An 18,954-nucleotide genomic window follows, 5' to 3' on the forward strand; every position below is an offset into this window, starting at 1 on the left:
ATGGAGGACAAGCTAGTTAGGATCCCAGAATTTCCTAAAAACTACCGGCCTGAGTTATTAGTACCCCTGTCATTTTTTGTATTTCCTATCACTGAGCACTTTTCACACTTTTAGGTAAAATATCTAAGTGTTTGTCATGTGGAATCAGAGAAGGCTTTCCTTGCCTTATTAATTATTGTACCAATTTCATAAATATGAATTGATCGACTTATTAAGCCTTCTGTTTTTATTTCTGGAAATCATCATTGCATCTATAAAACATTAACATTTTCATAAACATTTTTTCCTATAGTCATTAGCCTTAGTTTACAAATTATCAAATTTTTGAACTAGCAGATTATATGTTACTTGTTAACTCGTTTTCAACAACTCACATACATGATTAAATATTAAAAATATATTTTGTGAATATAGCTTTTTATGTTTTCCAGAATACAAAAAGAAAGATATGAAGTTATATGGAGACATTATTTCCAGGCTGTTATGTGAGATGTTTTTTAGTTCAAGATCTAAGTCATTTCTAAGATAACAATAAGGTAAAATTGTAAACTCCAAATTGTCATTTGCTTGGCGAGACTTCTCAGGGATCTCTAGATAAAAAATTAAGTGGACTATCAATCCAGGTTTCTTTTATCAGGGTCAATAACCCCTAATTTTCATCATAGCATTCAGACTAAACCTATTCAAACAATTTTTCAGCTTAGAGAATAAGTAATTGCTGTATATTCATCTTTAAAAAACTTTATTCACATTTTAAATGCAGAAGGGAAGCTACAATTCCACTCTAATTACAATCACTGAAAGTAAAAGATGAACTTTTTAGTATCTTTATTTTATCCTCAACCTCTATACCAAAGCTGTTTTTTTAAACTAGAGACTTGAATGGCTTTCAGAGAAAGAAATTTATATCAGAGTCTTAAGCTGCCATATAGATGCAGGCAAAGAAGACATGTCTATATATCAGCAGAAATTCTGCACATATTAAAAGATAAGTAAAAATTAAGTCTTACAGTAATTAATTTCAACCTTTTTTAGTTGCTATAAAAAATAACATCATTATATGCATGCAGTATTCTTCAACAATAGAACCTATTTTAAAGACTTTTAAGATATAGAAATAGTTTTAGCTTTTAAATCCTCTTATGAATTTTCTAAAATTCATCTATATGTTCTGCTCACACTTTCTCTCCATTAAGACAAATCATATTTTCTTTGATAACATCACATCATTTCCACTGACATACTAATGGATCCTACTGAGTGTTACAAGTTTATGGCTATATGATTCATTTCTATAATAATCTCATTTTCATTAATATAACAGCTCCAAATGTAGTACATCAATTCCTGAGATATCCACATTCACATCCTAATGACTTTTTCATCCCTTAATGGGTTTTAAAAGAGAACAGTCACATTGTTCGGGAAAAAAAATAAACCTCAGTAGGAGACTTAAAGACTTAAATCAACTACATTACTAGTGTCCTCTCAGCAAAATGGTAATGATTCAAGAACGTACTGATCCAACAATTTGCATATATGCAGAACATTTCCTCAAAAAAATCTAAAAGAATATAACAAAAAAAAACACAATGGAGAATAAAAATAAATTTTCAAAGTAATTCAGCACATGTTGTTAGTTATTCCAGATTTTAGTAATTGTACTATGAAGACACATAGTCTGATTATCTGTGGGCCTGGGGAATTATAGGTGGGCTTCAAAGAATAAGTAAATCCCTTTATGGTATAGAAATAATATGTTTTATATATGTATATTTATGGAGATAGTCCACATTTTTCATCACATTCTAAAAATAGTTATGATCAATACACACACACACACACACACACACACACATATATATAAAGACCCCATTGTTAGTCTACTTCTATAACAAACCAGAAGAAAACAGACTGAGTGCTTACACTGTATGAAGTGATTCATATGTAAATAGAATATGGGAGGAAGTAGGAATAGTACTTTTAGCCCTAATCATCTATATCATGAGTACCAATATGAATTTGGAATTTTGAAAGAGAATGATACAAAATTATAGTTTTGACTTCAGAAGGCAGAAACATGACTTGAAATTATAATACAGCAATAGGTGATTATACCATTTTCCTGAAAAACAAACCTGTTCATATTTGCATGGAAATAAGTTGGAGAGTCTGTGTTCAATGCTGCAAGTAAATGGAAGAAAAAGTCTATATAAAGAGGTTGGAGAAATTTTTATCTTAAGAATTGGCATAATAATTCCTTTTCTTATCCAATGTGATTCCCTCTCCAAGGGGACATCCAGTGCCCCTCTCAGGAGAGTGGCAACTTGGAATAGAATCTGGAATGCCTAAGGTCTTTTGGGAACAGGGATGCTTATTTCCTCTGCCTTCCTTGGCTGCTTACATGGATACCCACATGTCATCCCTTCAGGATAGATTCTCATTCACATGCTAAAGAGTAGTCTTTCTTGACGTAGGTAAGAGGCATTGATGTGCAGCAGGTTTCTTTAGTCATCAACTATGACCTTCCCACCAACAGGGAAAACTATATCCACAGAATCCATCAAGGTGGACGGTTTGGCTATAAAGGTATAGCTATTAACATGGTGACAGAAGACAAGAGGACTCTTCGAGACATAGAGACCTTCTACAACACCTCCATTGAGGAAATGCCCTTCAGTGTTGCTGACCTCATCTGAGGGGCTGTCCTGCCATCTAGCCCCAGCTAGATGGGGGGCTAAGGAGCAGCAGGAGGGGAGAGGGAAGGGAGACAAGTAATGGACATCTTGTCATTTTTTTCTTTGAATAAATGTCACTTTTTGAGGCAAATAATAATAATAATAATCCTTTTCTTGTGGGATCTATCCTTGAGAAAAACATCCCACTTTGGGGAAAACCTATTTGAAGACCAAAACATGGGAGAAAAGAGATAAATTCATCTAAGTAAGACAAATAGATAGTTTTTAATCAGAAAAAAAGGAATACAAAAGGAGCAGGACAAAGAACTTAGAAACTGAAAAAGTTTGGAAATAAAGGCCAAGAAAACTTCCTGGTGGAAGAATAGGCAACAAAATTAACAACAACAACAACAAAAATGATGCCCAGGAGCAGATAGAAGCTTTGTGGGCATACACTTAGACAATTTTGATGGTCCTTGTTCAAAAAAAAACCCCAGATTTTTGGATCTCTAATTAGGGAACAAATCTTTGGAAGAAACATGTAAACTGGGGTTCCTAAATCTGTAGCTTTATTAGTTTCATGGAAATTCATGACAAGTCACGTCTAACATTCCATTTGAAATTCTTACATGCAGAACATCTACTAAAATTCATGTCTTCCTTCTTGCACCCATGTGTTCATTACAATGCTATTCACAATAGTAAAGACATGGAATCAACCTAGATGTCCATCAGTGGTAGACTGAATAAAGAAAATCCAGTACATAGATACTGTGGAATACCATACAGCCATAAAAAATAAAATTCCAACAATGTAGATACATCTGGAAAACTTCATCCTAAGCAAACTAACACAGGAACAGAAAACCAAATACCAAACGCTCTCATTAACAAGTGAGGGCTAAACATTGTATACAGATGGATACAAAGATGAGACCAACAGACATGGAGGACTACAAAAGGGAGGAGAGAGGGAATGGGAAAGGGGTTGAAAAATTACGTTTGGGGTACTATGCTCACTAGCTGAGTGGTGGATTCATTCACACACCATTTTCATATACCTTTACAACAAACTTGCACATGTATCCCCTGATCCTAAAATAAAAGTTGAGACAAAAAATTCATGTCTTCCTTACTAACAAGTTTATCTTACTGGCAGGCACTTAGGCATTGCATTAGACAGGACATGCAATGGTTCTGATTTTCAGGGAGGGTAATATAACATGATGGTTAGGATACCAGGGAGTCACTGCAGCCCTCTTAAGTTGTGTAATTTTTAGTCAAGTTACTTAATACTCTATGATTCTCTTTCCTCATATGTAAGATGAGGATAATATAGGACCTACCTCATTAAGCTATTGTGAAGATAAAGTGAAATAATCTTTACACACTTGATATTGTATATTGAAGTTAGTAAGTGATGAGTAAAGCAAGTCAGGTAAGAAATGGTTAAATTACAGAGTGTATCCTGGAGAAGACAATAAAATAGAGTGCTAGTCTTATATAAACTTGTGAAAGGTTAGATCTGCATAGCTCCAGATTTGGAGAAATAGGATCAATAAATATAATCTATAGGAAAGCAGATTTGGACTCAATAAAAGGTATAACATATATTTCTAACAAGGAAATAATTCAAATCATAATGATTTTGAGAGGCTGTAAGTTCTTTTCAATGAAGTTTCCAATCCTTACTTCCTTTATTTACTCATTCATTCAAGTAAATTTTTAGTGCCTCCCTGCATGTTTGATATGATCTTTTTCTGTTTAACAGCCATTTTGTTCCTTAATTCCTATTCATATTTTAAGGTCTAAGCTTACATTTTATTTCCTTAAACTTTATCTGATCTCAAAATTTAAATAAAATCTCTCCTTCTCTCATCAGATTTACTGAAGTATAATTTACACACCATATAATATACCCACTGTCAGTATAGCAATAAGTTTTATTACATTAACGTAGTTTTAAAACATTCCAATTCTATTTTAAAACATTTCCATTATCCCCAAAAACTTCCAGCATCATCATTTGTTGGCAGTCTCCACTCCCAACACCAGGCAATCACTGATCCACTGTCTCTATACTTTTGTCTCATATAGAAACTTGCAAGTTTAATCATTACATACGTACTTTTTCACTTATGACATTTCTGAGGTTCATAAATGTTGTTACTTGCACCACTATTTTGTTCCTTTTCATTACCAGAAAATATCCCATTGTAAGGATATGCTTCATTTTGTTCATATATTCATCAGTTGGACATGGACATCTGGATTGCTTTTAGTTTGGAGCTATTATGAACAATGCTACTATCCACATTCCCGCAGAAGTCCCTGTGGGGAGATTTGTTTTCATTTCTATTGGGTAAATACCTAAAGGTAAAATTTCTACATCACATGGCAAGTATATGTTTAACTTTATAAAGATATGATAAAACTGCTTTCCAATGTGGCTGTGTTATATTTCATTCCCACAATCTATCAGGATCCTCATTTCTCCATATAATTGACAGTACTTGGTTTATTCATATATCCTGGGTACAAGTCCTTTCTCAGATATATGATTAACATATATTTTCTCAAATTACCTAGGTTGTCTTTTCTTCTCTCTTACTAGTGTCTGTTGAGGAACAAATGTTTAATTTTTAATTTAAAGTCTAATTTTCCTTCTATGATCTTGCTATTGATGTCAAATCTAAGACCTCTTGGCATAACTCAGTAACATAAAGATTTTCTTCTGTGTTTCCTTCTGGAAGTTTTATACTTTTAGTGCTTACATTTAAGAATATGATCTATTATAAGCTAATTTTTGTTATTGGTGAAGTAAGAGTTTAAATTCCTTTTTTTCTGTTTTAATTTGCTTTGCTTTTGGCATAAGGTATCCAAATGTTCCAGAACTATTTCTTGAAAAGAAATTTTCATTTCCCAATAGAATTACCTTGGTACTTTTGCTAAAATCAATTAACCATAATGATGATAAGTATGCCAAAATCACGGACACCTATATAATCCTTATTGTGTATAACAGTTATTGAAAAATGCACGTCTTTCACAAGCAGAAGCATGACAATGCATATTCAGTTTGTTCAATAAAGAGGCAACTGTATATTTACAATGCAGGAAATTTTGAAAATAAAGTAAAACAGACATTGAATCTGCTACCAAAAATGTTTATAATCTATGTTAGGAAATGGCAAAGGTCTCAAGAGGGCAAACATAAAGTAGAATGAATAATTAGGTAGAAAGAGGTTACCTCTATCAGAGGATATCTACATAGGCTCCATAGAGGCAGTGGCATAAGGGACAGAACTTGACAGATGGGTGGGATTGGATTCTATAGAAATAAGTTGAAGGGCATTTCAAAATGAGGATAAAGGCTGGACACAGGCAAGGTGGCAAGAGAGCGGAGAAAGGGGAAAGTTGGGTGATACATAAGAAATATCCAAAAGAAGCATGATTGTAATATGGAAAATAAATTTGAAAAGGTTAGTGCCAAGCAAAAGAATTGGATTTTATTTTCTTAGCAATAGGAGCAATGGGAGTTACTTAAGGTTTGTGAGCAGAAAGATGTGATGATTGATGCTTATATCTGTGCCAATACAAGTAAAAATCTTAAAAAGCATTTACCACTATTTCTAAAATTATTTAATTTCATGTAGGAGATGCTACAATTCAGTTCCTGTTCTAACAGTTTCTGTGTTTATTCTTTACCTGATACCAATTAAATTAGAGTAAATTCTTTATATTTGAACATTCTGTTTTCTTAAAGTTCATTCATCTATTCATTCAGTATATATTTATTAAGTGTCTTCTATATGCTAGACACTGGACATGTACTGGTTTAAAAAGAAATATAAAGGTCTATGCTCACCCTTCATGAAGTAAATTTACATACACTGACATAATATACTCACATATACATCACACATATAAATGTACATATATTAACTAAGTCATAATGATTGTTAAAGAGCAATAGCATCTTATATTTAAATAGACATTTACATTTTGAAATTTAATTTCACATGCACATTAATCTACTTAATCCTCATGAGAGCTATTTTAAGACAGTACTACAGGCCTCATTTTATACATGAGAGTATTAATGAACACAAAACTAACTTCATACAAGATCACAAAACTGGAACATCAGAAAGTCAATCTGGATTAGACATCTCTAACCCAAAGATCTTGATTCTAAACCCAGTATCTTATCATAGTATTTAGAGGTTTTAAATTACAAATTTTTCCTAATACAGAGAAGTTTGCATCCGGTCTAAGCCATGGCATGATATGCAACACTAAAAAAACTATCCTGCCCATTTTGATACATGTCTTGGCCACTTTATTCTTCCTACTCAAATAGCCACCCCAAACCACCCACACACACACTGCAGAAGGATGCCTAATAAATGCCACTCTGGTCTAATTCTGACTTCTTGGCCCTGTGGGTCACATACACACTATCTTATACGCCGAGCAGTGAGGAGAAGATTTGGTCTCTTAAGAGAGAAGTATTTTGTCAAGAAGTTTAAAAAGCTCAGCCCCAAAACCTCTCAGGGTAGGAAGAAAAGAAAAAATGAGAGCAGAGAAAACCTGGTGAGGTCTGTAAACAGGTCAAAGATTTTTAATTGCTTAAAAACTGATGAACTTGGCCCTAAAATATGTCCTTAGTTCAGGAAGACCAGCCTCAAAGGAGATTCATTCTAGAATCTCTATTAAGAGATAAGAACCAAGATGTTGAGGTTGAATGCTTCCTTAAAATAAATGATCATTTTTCAAAGCCACAATCTTGCTGTTGTGATTTTAGTTGGTCTCAAAAAATTAGACGTTTTTTATGTAATCCATTTATGTTTTCTTAGAAACATTTAGAAAATTTCTAGTAATACTAATGGTATGATATTAGAAATTTACTGTAACATAAAGTCAATGTTTTCACTAAGGATACATTAAGACTTCTTCCAGAATCATAAAAGTCTACATGTGAGTTATCACATGCCTCCCTTCATTTTTGATTCATAGTATTTTGGGATTTCTTAGGAGCAGGGGCCAAATAGCTTAATCTAGATCAAATGGAGAGGAAAATAAATTTCAGACTACACCGCACATATGGCAAAGAAGCAGAATGCTAAGAAACTATTAAGTGAGAATAGTCCTAGAACATGTATGACACAGTGAAAAGCTTAAGAGTACAGATTCCTGAAAAAAAATTATTTAAACATTTTTGCATTTTACACTTTTGTGTCTAGAAATTGTGTCTCTTTTTAAAATCAAACTTATGTAATTATAAAGATAACAAAAATAGTAATTAGTTTACTCTCTGGGAGATTTGCATAGCATAATTTCTTGAAAAAAATAAGCGTATCAGTTTTTGGTTTAGAAATAATTATATATTCATAGAAAGATTTATTAAAAAGAGGTTGAAGTGGTTCCATGCACCTTTTATCCAGCATCCTTTAATTTTAACATCTTGCATAACTACAGTATAATATCACAACAAGGAAACTGACTCTGATACAACCCATAGAGTTAAGAATTTGCCAGTTTTGCATGTGTGTATGTGTTTATATTTGCAGGCAATATCATCACATGTGTATATTCATGTAACAACCAAGATATGGAATCAAGATATCACAAGATATCACAATCCAGATATGGAGCAGTTATATCACCACAAGATTCTCTTGTGATGATTCTTTAGAGCCACATCCACTCTCCCATTTCTAACCTTTTATGGCAACAATTTGTTTTGTACCTCTGTAGTTTTGTTATTTCAAGAGTGATATATAAGGGAAATCATGCAGTATGTAATCTTTTATGATTTTACTGCGCATTATTGTCTGATGATTCATTCAGTTGATTCCATGCATCACTAACTTTTTCTTTTTAATTGCTGAGTAGTATTCCATAGTGCAAATGTATCACACTTCAACCATTCACCCATTAATGACATTTGGCTATTACCAATAAAATTACTGTAAACATTCACAGGCAGGTTTTTGTTTAGACTATGTTTTCATTTCGCTGAGATAAATGTCTAAGAGTACAATTGATAGATCACACGGTAACTGCATGTGTTAAACTAAATTAAAGTTGGCCTAAATCTGCCGCCATACTGAGGGAAGCATAAGCAAACTTAATACGTGGACTGAAACCTAACTTGAGAATATATTTCTGTAACAAGAATCTACTGTAACAAGAGTCACAGCTAATCACAGCAGCCAAGCTGCAGCCAATCACAGGCTGCCAACTGATAAGACCATGTTAATTTAAGGCAAATGCTGGGCTGTAAGCAATTAAGCTGTTTCTATAAGTTACTTCTCTTTCTGTCTATAAATAGTGCCTGCTCACATTGTTCACGGTGCTACTCAATTCATAAATTGTTCTTTGTTTAGAGTTAAGTGATTATCTGCTAAATTGAATTTATCTAAAATTTTTCCTTTAACACGTTGATTTTTATAAGAAACTGCCAAACTATTTTCCACAGTGACTGTACCATTTTACATTTCCACCATCAAAATATGACTGATTCCGTTTCCCAGAATCCTCATCAGCATCTGGGGCTATCACTGTCTTTTAGCCATCTGACAGGGGCATAGTCATATTTCATTATGGTTTTAATTTTTATTTCCCTAATGTTTAATGGTGTTGAATATTTTTGCATGAGATTATTTGCCATCTGCATACCCTCTTCAGTGAAGTGTCTGCTACTCATTTTCTGATTGGATCATTTTTATCATTGTTGAGTTTTCAGTTCTTTATGTATTCTAGCTACAAGATATTATAGATATTTATATTTTTTATCACATATGTGGTTAGCAAAGACTTTTCTCCAGCACATTATATATATATATATGAAAATTGGGAGACTGTTAGATGTGATATGCATTTAAATTAATTCTTCCAGGGAACATCAGCACTAATCAGCACTTATGAGTGTTTGTTAGAACTACAGAGGACACATAGGAATTTCAGGGTTAGAATAAATAATAAAGAACATCTGAGGGTAAGAAATTCCTTCCACATTTTGTCATCATTCTCAAGATTAATCTCTTTGTGACCCCATTACTAAAAGCATCAAGCAGCTATGAAAACTTGCCTCTCCATCCAGTTTCTGTGACATATTCCATGTAGCCTCAGAAGGTGGCCCTTTTTCATTGAAATGTGTTTATTAGATATATGAAGATTCCATTACTTCTGGGTTTGTATAATACTCTAAATCTAGAGAGCGCAGTATTTCCAAAATTTTTCTTATGACACAATGAAAATATTACTGGTTCTAATGTATTCTGACTTTATTTGTTACACTCACTAAAAATAAGCCAACCTGAAATTCTCCAACAGCTAAAATTTTATTTCAAAATGGCATACTAATTCATATTTAAATTTTACCTCAAAATCCTATGACACAGTAAAATATAACTTGAAATTAATCATTTTCTTCAAAAACTATTATGAAACTAAACTTACCATTAAAAGGGCTAGAAAACAAATAGTAAATGCCTTTTAGTACAACTAAAAGAGTGTTTTCATTTTAATTTTTGATAGACAATTTATGCATGAGAAGGTTATCAGACATACTAGTTAATAGCTTGTGCTTTTCTTGACTCTCAAATCAATTCACATAATCAATTCACATAAATGCTAACTTTAAGCAAAATTTTACATATGCCATAAAAATGTAGCTTATACATTTTGTTTATATAATGTCATTTAGTTCAGAAATGGTATGAAATAAACTTGCTTTACATTTACATTCCTGGATTTTAATTATATTAGTAGCACTATGGGGTAAATACCGTGTATAAATGCCAGTGAATTTAGAGTGTGTTTAAGTATATTCAAAATTTATTAGGGTGGAAACACTAATATGTTTTTAAATAATTGACATAGAATATCTGAACACTGAGACATGACATCAGTGTTAATCAAAACAAAATAGAAGTCCAAGATAACTTTAGAAGAGATAGAAATCAATTAAGTTTGAGAATTGGATGATTCTTGGAACTGGGAACTGGTGTCTGTGCTACTTGGTGATTTGGTGATAAGCAAGTACGTGCCTGAAGCTAAGAAAAAAATAATGGTAGTGTGCCACCTAGAGGGCAGTTAGGTCATTTTTAACAGTGTGATACATTTTAATGGCACTGCTCCGGACTCCAGATCCACAGGCATAGAAAACCTTCCCAGCAATTTTAACTTTTGCATTAGAAGCGGAGATTTTTTCCTTCTGAGAAGGGTTCAAAAAGTCAACCTTTTTAGCTGCCAGAAAGTGAACTGTATTCTGGTGTGTGGAAAGCATAGAAAGCAAGCCATTGTGAGCTAAAAGCCTAATTTAATGGTTTTCTGTGTCAAGCAGAATTTGGTAAAAATAAAAACATCCAGAATCAGACATTACATGGAATTGAGTTTGAAGATGTGCTTGATCTTGTTAAGGATGCACGAGGTTAGAGATGAAGTGTGGCTTGGAGAGGAGCCACTATAATGGCCGAACACGGTTATATATTTTCATTTAAAATCTGAAATGGAAATTTTTTCCTGAGATATCTCTGAATAAGCACTCACAAAATGCAATTCTACAAGATAAAATGGCCTTTCTGCTACTAAAAATAAGTTTTTCATTTCAGATTTCTAAAAAAATAAATAAGGAATACCACATTATTTACTATAACTTTTCCTGCGTTTTGTTTCTCATTGTTTCAATTATTCAGGTCAAATAAAAGAAATAAGTTGAGATAGACATATGACAAAGTTTAATTCAAAGAAAGACAATTTAGTAAATATTTAAACCCTATTTCTGTCTCAGTCTACTAATTCTCACCACTAGCAGCAAGCAATTTGTACCCTACAACAGAGTACATGTACTCACACAAACCTGACAATTATACAGTGGCAAAACACGCCTAGTGTGTCACCCTTTGCAAAGTTAATTCTAAGGTGGTATTTTTTTGGTTAAAATTGCTGCTCTAGGCAGTCACTTTAAATATATAACATACAAAACTATAAAACTTTTAGAAAAAACTAGGAGAAAATCATCAGGACATAAGGCTAAGTAGAAGAAAAGTTCTTAGACTTGACACAAAAATATGATTCATAAAAGGAAACATCAATAAATTGGACATCAAAATTTTAAATTTTGTCCTGTGAAATATCCTGTTAAGAAGATGAAAAAACAAGCTAGAGATTGGAATAAATATTTACAAATATCTGACAAATAACTAATACCTAGGGTATGTAAGGAACTCTCAAAATTTAACTATTTTTTGATAAAAAATTAACTATAAAATGAACAATAAACATTTTACCTAAGAGGATATACAGAGAATAACAGAGCATATGAAAAGATTTTCAACATTATTAGACTTTAGGGAAATTAAAATTAAAGCCAAAAGGAGATATTACCAGTCTATCAGAATGGCTAAACAGCAACAACAATAAATGCTTGTAAGGATGTGGAAAAACCATCTCTCTCATACTTTTCTTATGAGATAATTATTTGGCAGTTTCTTATAAAAATAAACATGCAATTATATGTAACCCAGCAATCACACTCTTGGGCACATATTAGAGAAAACTAAAAATTTCTCTTCATGGCAAAATGTGTAAATATTTATAGCAGCTCTATTTGTAAGAGCCAAAAAGTAGAAACTACTCAAATGCCTGTCAATGGGTGAATGGTGAAACAAACCATGGTACATCCATACCATGGGATACTACTTAGCAATAGAAAAGAATGAACTATTGATGCAAGCAACTTGGATGGATCTCAAGGAAATTACGCTGAATGAAAAAGCCCAGTCCCAAAGGTGACATATTGTATGATTTCATTCATAAAACCTTCTTAAAATGATAAAATTATAGACATAGAGAAAAGATTAGTAGTTTTGAGGGATTAGGGAGTGGACTGGGGATGGAAGGGGAGAGTGTGGTTAGAAAGACTAGCACAAGGAATCCTTATGGTGATGAACCTGTTCTCTACCCTGACTGTGGTGGTAGTTATGAGAATCTACACATCTGAGAAAATTTAATAAAACTAAAAACATACACACATACACATGAATATTTTAGGCACAGTATATCACCCTTATCTGTTAAAGAATGACAGGAACACTCCAGAAACCCAAGTTACCAAATGCTAGCCCATGGCCATCTTCCAAATAGTCCTTTCTAAGGATAGATAACTATCTCAGTTCAGGCCTATAATTTAAGTGCCTACTATGTACTGGATTTGTTTCTCCCAACTGTGTGGACTATTAACATTTTGCCCAGTTTTAGTAATTCTTCTAGAAACCAATATGGAAAAATGGAAGAAATAAGTCCATTTGCATTTTCTTCCCTTCCCTTCCCTGGTGAAATCTGAATAAATCTGTGGACTATACCAATGTCAGTTTCCTGGTTGTGATATTATACTATAGTTATGCAATATATTACCACTGGAAAAACCTGGTTGGAGGGTATATTTCTTACAAATACCTGTGCATCTACAGTTATCTCAAAATTGAAAGTTTAAGAATAAAGCATAAAAGCAACTAATAAACTTCAATAAAGTACAGGATATATCAAATATGAAGCAATCTTAATTTTCTTATTAAATATGCAGGAGTTTAGTGGAAAAAGATGTAGCAAGACTATATATAACCTACAGTAAATGTATTAATTTCTACACTTTCAACATAATCTTTAAAAGTTTTACTCATGAAAATGCAAATGGAGGCTGAGTGCAGTGGCCCACACCTGTAATCCCAGCACTTTGGGAAGTCAAGGCAGGTGGATCACCTGAGGTCAGGAGTTCAAGACCAGCTTCACCAACATTGTGAAACCCCATCTCTACTAAAAATACAAAAAATTAGCCAGGCATAGTGGCAGGCACCTGTAATCCCAGCTACTTGGGAGGCTGAGGCAGGAGAATAGCTTGAACCCAGGAGGCAGAGGTTGCAGTGAGCCGATATTGAGCCATTGCACTCCAGCCTGGGCAACAAAAGCAAAACTCCATAAGGGAGGGGAGGGGAAGGGAGGGGAGGGGAGGGCAGGGGAGGAGAGGGCAGGGAAGGGTAGGGAAGGGCAGGGCAGGGCAGGAAGAAAATGCAAATGGTATTTTATTCTCTTTGTAGCAATTCTGAATGGGAGTTTGCTCTTGATTTGGCTCTCTTTAAGTCTGTTATTGGTGTCTAGGAATGCTTGTGATTTTTGCACATTTATTTTGTATCCTGAGACTTTGCTGAACTTGCTTATCAGTTTCAGGAGATTTTGGGCTGAGACGATGGGGTCTTCTAAATATACAATCATGTCATCTGCAAATAGAGACAATTTGACTTCCTCCTTTCCTAATTGAATACCCATTATTTCTTTTTCTTGCCTGATTGCTCTCGCTAGAATTTCCAATGCTATACTGAATAGAAGTGATGAGAGAGGGCATCCTTGTGTAGTGCCAGATTTCAAAGGGAATGCTTCCAGTTTTGCCCATTCAGTATGATGCTGGCTGTGGGTTTGTCATAATTAGTTTTTATTGCTTTGAGATATGTTCCATTGATACCTAGTTTATTGAGAGTTTTTAGCATAAAGGGCTGTTGAATTTTGTCAAAGGCCTTCTCTGCATCTATTGAGATAATCATATGCTTTTGTCTTTGGTTGCATATGAACTTCTTAAATGAGGAGAAACATTTCTCTATTCCACACTCTCTTCTTGTGCTACTCAGTCCAGTTCCACAACTTGACCTACATGGGAGAATAAGATGTGCTACCTCCCTTAAGGGCATTTTCTACAGGTTATTCATTTTACCTGTGTTCATATCTCATTAACAGGACTTAGGCACATAACCAGAACTAGCTGCAAAAGAAGATAAAAATGTTCTTTTCATTCTGGGTTTCCATGTGTCTACTAAAGATCAGAAGGTTTTCTGGTTTCTGTCAAAATGCCTAACTAAGGTAGCTGCTGTTCTCTCCCCAAAAATAAATCATGGAGAAACTACACATATTTATATACTTATACATAGTAGATAACCAAGTTTCTTAAATTGCATCTGTTACTGCACACGTGAGGAGATCCATGTTTCCCTGTGTTGCCTACAGTATCTTTCACAGTACTGTGCAAAAAACCAAGCACTCAATAAATATTTGATGAAAGACTGACCAAACCCACTTCATTCTTCACCATGCTAGAAAGAAAGAGGAAGATTGGTCTGCTTGATCATTTCTCCATGTACTTAAAGACTGACATTGTCACCTCTCAAACTTATCTTCTGAAACAAATAATCTCCATTTCTTTATCTTTCTTTATTGATTTGGGTGCAGAAATCTTAATTATCTTCTAAGCATTACTGTAGATTCTTCCACATTGACTAAGTAAACAAATTTGATGAACCCAAAAGGCAATTAATTGCTCCATAACATAGATTACCAGATTCCATCAACTGTGTCCTACAGATTTAATATTCTGTAGGCATTTTTACAGAATTAAAGACCTGGAGGTAGAAATTTTTATCATGGTTTTAAAAAGCCCATGCCATTCAATCAACATTTTTTGCTAAATTCATCCTTAGAATTTATTTGCTTTCATTTTATTAATGTCCTAAAAGAAAGTATCGTTTAGTAATCAGAGCTTTTAGTGATTTGTCTGAGTTCCCCTTAACAAGCCAGATGGCAAATCTCAAATCCCTCAAGAAACCTACAGATTACATATTTCTTTTTCTATTTATTCTTATGCTGTATTTGACTGTGGAATTTCTTCCTGATAACTCTTCTGCTTGTACTTGGCTAATAGCTAATTTAACAAAACCTAAATGTGAGAAGAGATTTAAGGGATCAGGAAAGCTACTTAGCCCCTTGAGTTTGCTGCAGTCCTCTACTTGTATGAGCTATGTTTTCTTAAAAACAAACTATTCTGCAAGGTGACAAGTTAAAGCCCAGGAGTTCTTAACATGTATTTTTTTATATAAGCTAACTTTAAAGAGAGTTTTGGTGATGAAAAAGCATACTTTTTCAGTCAGAAAGCCTCTCTAACCTGCCATCTTTGCATTCATTCATTTGTTCATTCACTTTGAGAATATCTATTGTGTGCCAGGCATCCTTTAAAGCTCTGAGAATATAGTACTAAACAAGAGGTCTTTGCTATCATTGAAATTAAATAAGTCCAATTATTGTTTAGCTTATTCTTTATAATATGAAATAATACTACTAGCTTAAGAAAGAATGTATGCTTTGGTGTGTAAACTTCATTGCCTGAGTTTGATTCCCTGACCTGAAATATAAATATATGCATTGTCAAAAGAATTTTTTTTCCTTTCCTCTGAGTTATTTATGGCTTTAGTCAAAATTAAGTATATAAAGCCAAAGATACAAAACTTCCAATAGAAGTGTCAACAGAATTTTAATTTATCACTTACTTTTCCTACACTTGTAGGAAATAATACTGAAATAGTGAGGATGAGTTCACAGACCACCTATACACACATCCAACAACAAATTCTTTTATCTTTAGTGTACTATATTTAACTCCATTGGCAAATGCATAGTTTGAGCTATAGATGAATATTTTGAACCATACATTTATGTACATTTGAAGCATTATATCCTATTATGATAGCTAGTAGACTGCTTAAGAGCATTCTGTCAAATCTCATTGATATATATAGTGAAACATAGATAATAAAAGTAATACTGAATAAGGAGAGTCACAAACATTTTAGTTTTTCAAGTGAGATTATCTAAAAACAAATAAAATGTGGCTAAGGATACACATAAAAACCTATAAATATTTAAGGGTCACTTCCAACATGCCTTCCTGTGTTCTTTGCGCTAAAGAAAATAGAACTGCTATTATAAACACTCATTTGCAAGATGGCCTTTTAAACTGTGGTCATCTGCTTTCTTATCAAGTATAAGAAGCATGGATACAGATATTTAAGCTGAATTTCTTTTAAAATTTTACTACCAACAAATTTAAACAGATTTTGACATTACCAAATAAAGTCTTACATGATTTTGTGATATTAGCTACGGGTTTGTCATATACAGCAACACTGTCTTATAAAAATACAGGTGAGAAAAAGGCTTCCACAGACTGTATTTGTTCATTCTCATACTGCTATAGAGAACTATTGGGTAATTTATGAATAAAAGAGGTTTAATCAACTTACAGTTCCACAGGCTATACAGAAGGCATGGCTACGGAGGCCTCAGGAAACTTGCAATCATGGTAAAGGCAAAGGGGAAGCAGGCATGGTCTCCACAGGACCAGGGCAGAAGAAAGAGACAGAGCACAGGGGAAAGTGCTACACACTTTCAAACAACCAGATCTTGTAAGAAATCTATCATCAGAACAGCAAAGGGAAAGCTCACCCTGATTCAATCACCTCCCACACATGGGAATTACAATTCGACATGAGATTTGGGTGGAGACACAGAGCCAAACCTTATGCTTCCACTCCTGGCCTCTCCCAAATCTCATGTGCTTTTCACATTTCAAAACAAAATCATGCCTTCTCAACAGTCCTCCAACTCTTACTCATTTCAGCATCAACTCAAAAGTCAAAGTCCAGTCTCATCTGAGACAAGGCAAGTCACTTCTGCCTAAGAGCCTGTAAAATCAAAACCAAGTTAGTTACTTTCAAGATACTATCGGGGTACTGGAATTGGGTAAATGCTCCCATTTCAAAAGGGAGAAATTGGCAAAAACCAAGGGGCTATAGGCTCCATGCAAGTCTGAAACCCAGCAGTGCAGTGATTAAATCTTAAAGCTCAAAAATGATCTCCTTTGGCTCTATGTCTCACAACCAGGCCACACCAATGCAAGAGGTGGGCTCCCAAGGCCTTGGGCAGCTCCATCATTGTGGCTCTGCAGGGTACAGCTTTTCTGGCTGCTTTCATGGGCTGGTGTTGAGTCCCTGTAGCTTTTCCTGGTGCACAATGCAAGCTGTTGGTGGACCTATTTTTCTGGGGTCTGAAGGATGGTGGCCCTCTTCTCACAGCTCCACTAGGCAGTGCCTCAGTGGGGACTCTGTTTTGGGGCTCTAATACCATATTTCCCCTCCAAACTGCCCCAGTAGAGATTCTCCATGAGGGCTCCACTCCCACAGGAGACTTCTGCCTGGACATCCAGGTGTTTCTATGGATCCTCTGGAATCTAGGCAGAGGCTTCCAAACCACAGCTCTTGCCTTCTGTACACCCTTAGGCCCAACACCATGCAGAAGCTGCCATGGCTTGGGAATTGAAACCTATGAAACAATGGCCTAAGTTGTACCTTGGCCCCCTTTAGCCACAGCTGGAGTTGGAGCAGCTGGAACACAGGGAACCATGTCCCAAAGCTGTGCAGAGCAATGAGGCCCTGGGACTGGCCCACAAAGCCATCTTTTCCTCCTAGACCTCCCGGCCTGTGATAGGAGAAGCTCCCTGGAAGGTCTCTGAAATGTCATGGAGGCATTTCCCCAATGTCTTGGCTATTAACATTTGGCTCCACTTTACAAATGCTAATTTTATAGCCAGCTTGAATTCCTTCCCAAAACATGGGTTTTTCTTTTCTACCTCATGGTCAAGTTGCAAATTTTCAAAACTTTTATGCTCTGCTTCCCTTTTAAATATAAGTTCCAATTTCATACCATCGCTTTGTAAATGCATGAGCTCACACTGTTAGAAGGAGCTAGGCCATATTTTGAATGCTTTGCTGCTTAGAAAATTTCTTCCACCAGATACCCTAAATCACGTCTATCAAGTTCAAAGTTCTACAGATCTCTAGGGAGGGGGCACAATGCCATGAGTCTCCTTGCTAACTCATAGAGACATTTACTACAGTTCACATTAAGCTCCTCATCTCCATCTGAGACTACTTCAGTCTGGACTTCATTTTCCATTTCACTATCATCATTTTGATCACAACAATTTAGTAAGTCTTTAGGAAGCTCCAGTCTTACTCTCTTCCTTTATTCTTCTGAGCTCTTCAAACTGCTCCAATCTCTGTTCATTACCCAGTTCCAAAGTGATTTCCACATTTTCAGGTATCTTTACTTCGCTGGTACAAATTTTCTATATTAGTCCCTTCTCACACTGCTATAAATAACTACCAGAGACTGGGTAATTTATGAATAAAAGAGGTTCAGTTGAGTCACAGTTCTACAGGCTGTACAGAAGGCATGGCTGGGGAGGCTCAGGAAGCTTACAATCATAGTTGCAAGGCAAAGGGGAAGCAGGTACAGTGTTCATATAGCCAGAGGTGGAGGGGGAAGACAGAGAGGGAGAGGGAGAAAGAGAGAGAGAGGGAAAAGGAGAGAGAGAGGATAAAGGATGGGG

The 18,954-nt window shown here is 34.8% G+C and overlaps 1 non-coding gene across 1 annotated transcript; it reads left to right on the forward strand.

Annotated features, from left to right (window-relative positions):
- The first annotated feature begins 2,268 nt into the window (after window positions 1-2,268).
- On the forward strand, window positions 2,269-2,408 carry LOC119470792. The gene has a single exon (XR_005199756.1). It is a non-coding gene; the product is annotated as a small nucleolar RNA SNORA67 (small nucleolar RNA).
- The last annotated feature ends 16,546 nt before the right edge of the window (window positions 2,409-18,954 follow it).

This window comes from Cebus imitator, unplaced genomic scaffold (assembly GCF_001604975.1).
Source record: "Cebus imitator isolate Cc_AM_T3 unplaced genomic scaffold, Cebus_imitator-1.0 Scaffold40, whole genome shotgun sequence".
In the NCBI taxonomy this organism is placed as follows: Eukaryota; Metazoa; Chordata; class Mammalia; order Primates; family Cebidae; genus Cebus; species Cebus imitator.